At 43.1% G+C, this 6,000-nt stretch overlaps 1 long non-coding RNA gene across 1 annotated transcript; it reads left to right on the top strand.

Moving 5' to 3' along the window:
* The first annotated feature begins 271 nt into the window (after positions 1-271).
* On the top strand, positions 272-1,738 carry LOC133740115 (uncharacterized). The gene is made up of 2 exons (XR_009861018.1): positions 272-320; positions 874-1,738. It is a non-coding gene; the product is annotated as an uncharacterized LOC133740115 (long non-coding RNA).
* Positions 1,739-6,000: the final 4,262 nt, after the last annotated feature.

The following is a 6,000-nucleotide window of genomic DNA, read 5'->3' as shown; positions in this document are numbered from 1 at the left end:
CACGCTTTAGCAAGATCTCAATACTTCCCGGTGATTTCGCTCTGCTCAATCTGCAATATTGAGTATCGACTTGTGAACAAGAAGAAACTTCAGCAAAGTCCTCACCACGAGGCACAAAGAATCCCACGACGAGGTTGGTGCTCTCCTCGTCTACAATCGCTTGATAGAAGTCAGGTCAAGGGACACCCCCGACGACCGCACCCGAACGGTGCTGGCACGCCCGCGCAGAAAAGAGACTGTTGACCAGCTGCAGCAAAATTGGAGCCAAACAATAGGCATGCTCAAGATGGCCTATGTTAACGATTCTTTGATTCTCAAAGGTAAATTTGGAATTCCGAAACAGATCGTTCTCCTGTCAAATTCTGGTTGTGAATTTGGTTTTGTGAATGGTGATCGGAAGCTTGAAGTTGTGTGGTTGATTATTCTGGATATGCAGATAATTGATTCCATTGAAATATGATTCATTATGGTTGGTATTGATTGAACAAGCTGAATAATTATAATGCTGAAACGCAATTGTGATCTTGAATTGAGTATATGGGACATGTGAAAATGGTAAAAAAATGGCTTGATTTAATGATGGGTGTCCATAGTAATTCGAGCGGAATTACTATGAGGTGTGATTATTAAGTGAATTGGAAATGTTTGCAAAAAGTTGAAAATTTGGTGTTTTGTCAGATTTCCGGAATGGTACAGATATGTGTAAATCGAGCAAATGGTATAAGAAGTCTAGTAATTGAGACACTATAAAGCTAGATGTGATTGGTCAACTTTGGTCAATCCTGGTCAAACTAGGAGAAGTTGGTCGGACGATTAGATAATCGTTTAATAATTGATTAATGGATTATTAACGATTATTATGTCGGAATCTAGGACTCCAGTTACCCGAGGAACGGAAGGTTCGTGAATTTCGGACGACTTCGGAATCCAGGTAGGGGATTCGGGGCCTTTCTCGGTTAGTAGTTTTCCCGTTTTATATAAAGTGAAGCATGATGCATGTTAAATTATATGGTATGGTTATGTTTAAATGCAATGCATACTAACCATTCCGTGAGAGATATCGTTGATGGCTTGAGAGCGAAGGGTGGCTCTGACTTCCTTGGGTTCGATCCCCAAAACCTCCTGAGGGTTAGCTACACCGGTCGGACGGTGCGCGATCGTAATGACGACCCGATTCCGTGTGTGTAGCTAGGTAGCGGACGCTCTCGCTACGCTTACCTGGTTATGAATTGATTTGAGGTAAGGTCGGGTAGTTGGTCTATGGGACCGGCCATCAGGTATTGTTTTGGGCCCGTATTTACTTGAAGTTCATGTATCGTATTTTATATCGGAAAATCATTTAAGTTGTCGTTCTTAAAGAAAATGCATTTACATATGTTTTTATACTGGCGCCACAAAAGTCTATTTAAAAACCTAGCCGGGGTGAAGTCCCTAATGAGCAGCGAGGTCGAAAGCTCACCCCTACAACAGTGTGGATGCAGGTACTGTGCACTGGTGACGGGATTGACGGACGGAGCGGGTGTGCGGAGTCAACTTCGGTAAATGGTTGTAATGGGAACATGTTTCGAAGTTTAATTAATTCCATTTCTTGATTGTTTAGTGTTATCTCAGAAGTAGTTGATTGATCATTTATTCTAAATTCGATTCTCGGATATGTCGATTATTTCTTGACTCCTTGTTGACTCAAGCTCTAGACGAACAAATATTTGAAATAAAAGTTTTCAAGTTTTCACCTCAATATTATTTTAGACGTTTTCGCTGTACGGTTTACGAAAAAATTATTTAATAAAATGCCTTGCGGGGTTCTGGAATGTAAATCGAACCTTCGGTTTATGTTTCAGGGTCTCGCGGCACTATGACGTGCTCGAGCTGGTGAGGTGCAGTTTGGGGCGTTACACACAGTACCTTAACCAAAGGTATCGTCTTGTTCCTGAGTACCTGCTCCCTGCTATCAAGTATCTGGATCGGTTTCTCTTCATAAGTCAGATCCTCCTTCAATCGAATAGGTTGTTCTTCTAAGACATGAGAAGGATCAACAATATACTTGCGGAGCATGGACACATGGAAAACGTCATGAATTTTTGATAAGCTTGGAGGTAGTATTAACTGATAAGCAACTTGGTTAATTCGCTCTTTTATCTTAAAAGGTCCAATATATCGAGGACTGAGCTTCCCTTGTTTTCCAAATCTTACAATGCCCTTCCAAGGAGATAATTTCAAGTATACCCAATCACATTTTTGAAACTCCAAGTCTTTCCTGTGATTATCCACATAACTCTTCTGTCTACTTTGGGCTGCCCTGAGCTTCTCCTTGATCAACTTAACTTTTTCAGTAGTAATCTGTACGATCTCTGGACCAATGAGCTTTCTTTCTCCTACTTCATCCCAACGCAGAGGAGTACGTCATTGCTTCCCATAGAGAGCTTCATAAGGAGCCACGTTGATACTGGAATGATAACTATTATTGTAAGCGAACTCTATCAATGCCAAATGGCTATCCCAGCTTCCTTTGAACTGCATAACACAGGATCTCAACATGTCCTCCAAAGTTTGGATAGTTCTCTCTGATTGTCCATCAGTCTGAGGATGAAATGCAGTGCTAAAACTCAATCCAGTACCCAAAGCCTCATGTAGACTCTTCCAAAATTTTGAAGTGAAACGGGGATCTTGATCAGAGACAATAGAAACAAGTGGCCCATGAAGTTTTACTATTTCATTCACATAAAATTCCGCCAACTTGTCCATCCCGTAAGTCTTGCTGACTGGTAGGAAATGAGCAGACTTAGTGAGTCGATCCACAATCACCCAAATACTATCATGACCACTACGAGTTCATGGAATAGCAGAAACAAAATCCATGGTGACATGCTCCCACTTCCACTCCGGGATTGGCAACGGCTGTAGCAATCCCGAAGGCTTCTGTCTTTCGGCTTTTACCTGTTGGCACACCAATCACCTACTCACATACACTGCAATTTCCCTCTTCATATTTGTCCACCAATAGTAATCTCTTAAAGTTGGGTACATTTTAGTCCCGCCGGGATGCATGGCATAAGCAGAACTATGACCCTCATCTAAAATTTCCCGCTTAATATCATCAAGATCTGGAACACATATTCTATTCCCAAACATTAAGGCTCCATCCCTTCTAATAGTAAAGTCCGCTCTAGTGCCGATACTTACTGCTTCTTTTAATTGTTTCAGGTATTCATCATCATCTTGTGCCTCCCACACCCTATCAATGACAATTGGTCTCACATGGAAGCTAGCTATCAACGCTCCAGATTCTTTCTCAAATGCCAAGTTAACCCCCGTAGCTCGCAACGCATAAAGTAGGGGAACTCGAACTGCCCTCAAATGGGCTAAAGAGCTAAATGGTTTCCGACTAAGTGCATCAGCCACCACATTGGCCCTTCCTGGATGATACTCAATAGTACAATCATAATCCTTAATTAACTCCAACCACCTCCTTTGTCTCAAATTTAAATCCCTTTGAGTAAGTAGGTGTTGGAGACTTTTATGATCCGTGAAAATCTGGCATTGAGCCCCATAAAGATAGTGTCTCCACAACTTAAGTGCAAGTACCACAACATCAAGCTCAAGGTCATGAGTCGGATAGTTCATTTCATGAGGTTTCAGCTGCCTAGATGCATAGGCAATCACATTTCCATGCTGCATCAACACACAACCCAGACCTTGTCTTGAGGCATCACTATAAATCACATAGCCCCGCTATCATAAGGTAACGCCAGAGCTGGGGCACTAGTTAAACGTCTTTTGAGTTCTTGGAAACTTTGTTCACACTCCTCTGGCCAAAAAAATTTAGCACCCTTCCTGATCAATTTGGTAAGAGGAGCTGCAAGCCTAGAAAAGTCTTGAACGAACCGCCGATAATAGCCTGCCAAACCCAAGAAACTACGAATCTCTATCACAGTACGTGGTAGGTCTTCCCCAGTTCAAAACCGCTTCCACCTTTTGAGGGTCCACACTAATACCTTCAGTTGAAACCACATGACCCAAGAATCCTATGCTGTTAAGCCAGAATTCACACTTACTCAACTTAGCATATAGTTTAGCCTCCCTCAAAGTCCGAAGCACCAACTTCAAGTGCTTAACGTGAAGTTCATCACTCTCAGAGTAGACCAAAATATCATCAATAAACACGATCACGAAACGGTCCAGGTACAGACGGAATACCCGATTCATGAGATCCATAAAAGCCGCAGGAGCATTGGTCAATCCGAACGGCATTACCTCAAACTCGTAGTGACCATAACGTGATCGGAAGGCGGTCTTGGGTATGTTAGACTCTCTTATCCGTAATTGATGATAACCTGACATCAAGTCAATTTTAGAAAAGACCTTGGCACCCTGCCACAGATCAAACAAATCATCAATTTGTGGTAAAGGATACTTGTTCTTCACTGTGACTTTATTCAATTTCCTGTAATCAATACACATGCAATCTCTAGGTGCCATCCTTCTTCTTAACAAAAAGCACCGGGGCACCCCAAGGAGATATGCTTGGTCGAATGAAACCTTTATCCAACAGTTCTTGTAGTTGAGTCTTTAACTCCTTTAATTCAGCTGGGGCCATTCAGTAAGGTGCCTGAGATATAGGTGTTGTACCAGGAAGCAAATCAATAGTGAAATCTATCTCTCTTACTGGAGGTAAGCCAGGTAGTTCATCAGGAAACACATCCGGAAACTTCGTGACCACAGGAATATCCTCAATACTCAACACCTCCCTCTTTATATTTACAATGTGTGCCAAGTAAGCCTGACAGCCTTTATTCAAAAGCTTTTCAGCAGTTAAGGCCGAAATCAGGCAAGAGGCTAGGAGAGAATATTCCGTTCACCACGGAAAGTAATTTCAAGTTTTCTTGGACTTCGAAACACTACTTCCTTACGGAAACAATCAACCAATGCACAGTGTGTCCACAGAAAATCCATCCCCAGAATTACATCAAACTCAACAAGATCTGAAGGGATTAGGTTGGCCTCCAAGCAAAAACCATCAACCGTTACACACCACAATTATTGAAAACCCATTCTATCTTAAGTGCTTCTCCAGCTGGTAACGAAACATACCACTCGCCTATAAGAGGTAATGATGGCACATTTGCAAAACATGCGAATCTACTTGACATACATGAGTGTGTAGCACCAAGATCAATTAATGTTAAAGCAGGCTGATCAAAAATAAACAACGTACCAACGATAACCTTCAATGAATCACGGCCCTCCTGCTGGGTCATGGCGTGTAGTCTAGCATGTGTCACAGGACGACCCCGCTGACCCTGCCCTACTGAGAACCAGCTCGGCCTACTGAGCTAGTGCGGTCACCACTAGTAGAACCATCGGTAGAGGACTAACCAACAGTCTGAGTGGGGGTAGATCTAGCTCCCTGAGTCAAAAGATGGCAGTCCCTCCTGAAGTAATCCTGCTGACCACACATGAAACACCCCGATGTCTGATACTCATGCCCAAATTAAGCTGACTGGCTAATAGAAGCCCCACTTGAACCACCATGATAACTCTTGGACCTCTCAAACTGTCCACATTGTCGTCCACTAAACTAACCTCAGGAGAATCTCCTGTCACGTCCCCTGAATCTAGCACGGGACCTCGAACTGGAAACCACTGCTCTTTCCACTACCAACTGAGGATCCAGATTCAGATGTAGAAGTAGCCCTCTTAGATGGACCCTGGCTAGGGCCACCAGGGTCCCTAGGGTGAAAACCAACAGGTGAGTCCGACTCAATGTCGATGGCATAAGATACTGCCTCTCGGTGTGCCTAGCATTTTATCCTTAAACTTCCCTCCAAGTCCGAGGACAAATCTACGAATCTTACTCTACTCAGTATGAACCAAATCTGGCACATGGTAAGCTAAGGAGAGAAACTCCTGCTCAAACTCCAACACCAACTGATCATCCCTCTTCTCCAAACTCAAGAACTGGTCCTGCATCCGATCAAGGTGGGCATCACTAAAGTATCG

The sequence above is a fragment of the Rosa rugosa genome, chromosome 1 (assembly GCF_958449725.1).
Source record: "Rosa rugosa chromosome 1, drRosRugo1.1, whole genome shotgun sequence".
Classification (NCBI taxonomy): domain Eukaryota; kingdom Viridiplantae; phylum Streptophyta; class Magnoliopsida; order Rosales; family Rosaceae; genus Rosa; species Rosa rugosa.
The sequence above is the reverse complement of the archived record's forward strand: the minus strand, read 5'-3'. Positions and strand labels throughout refer to the sequence as shown.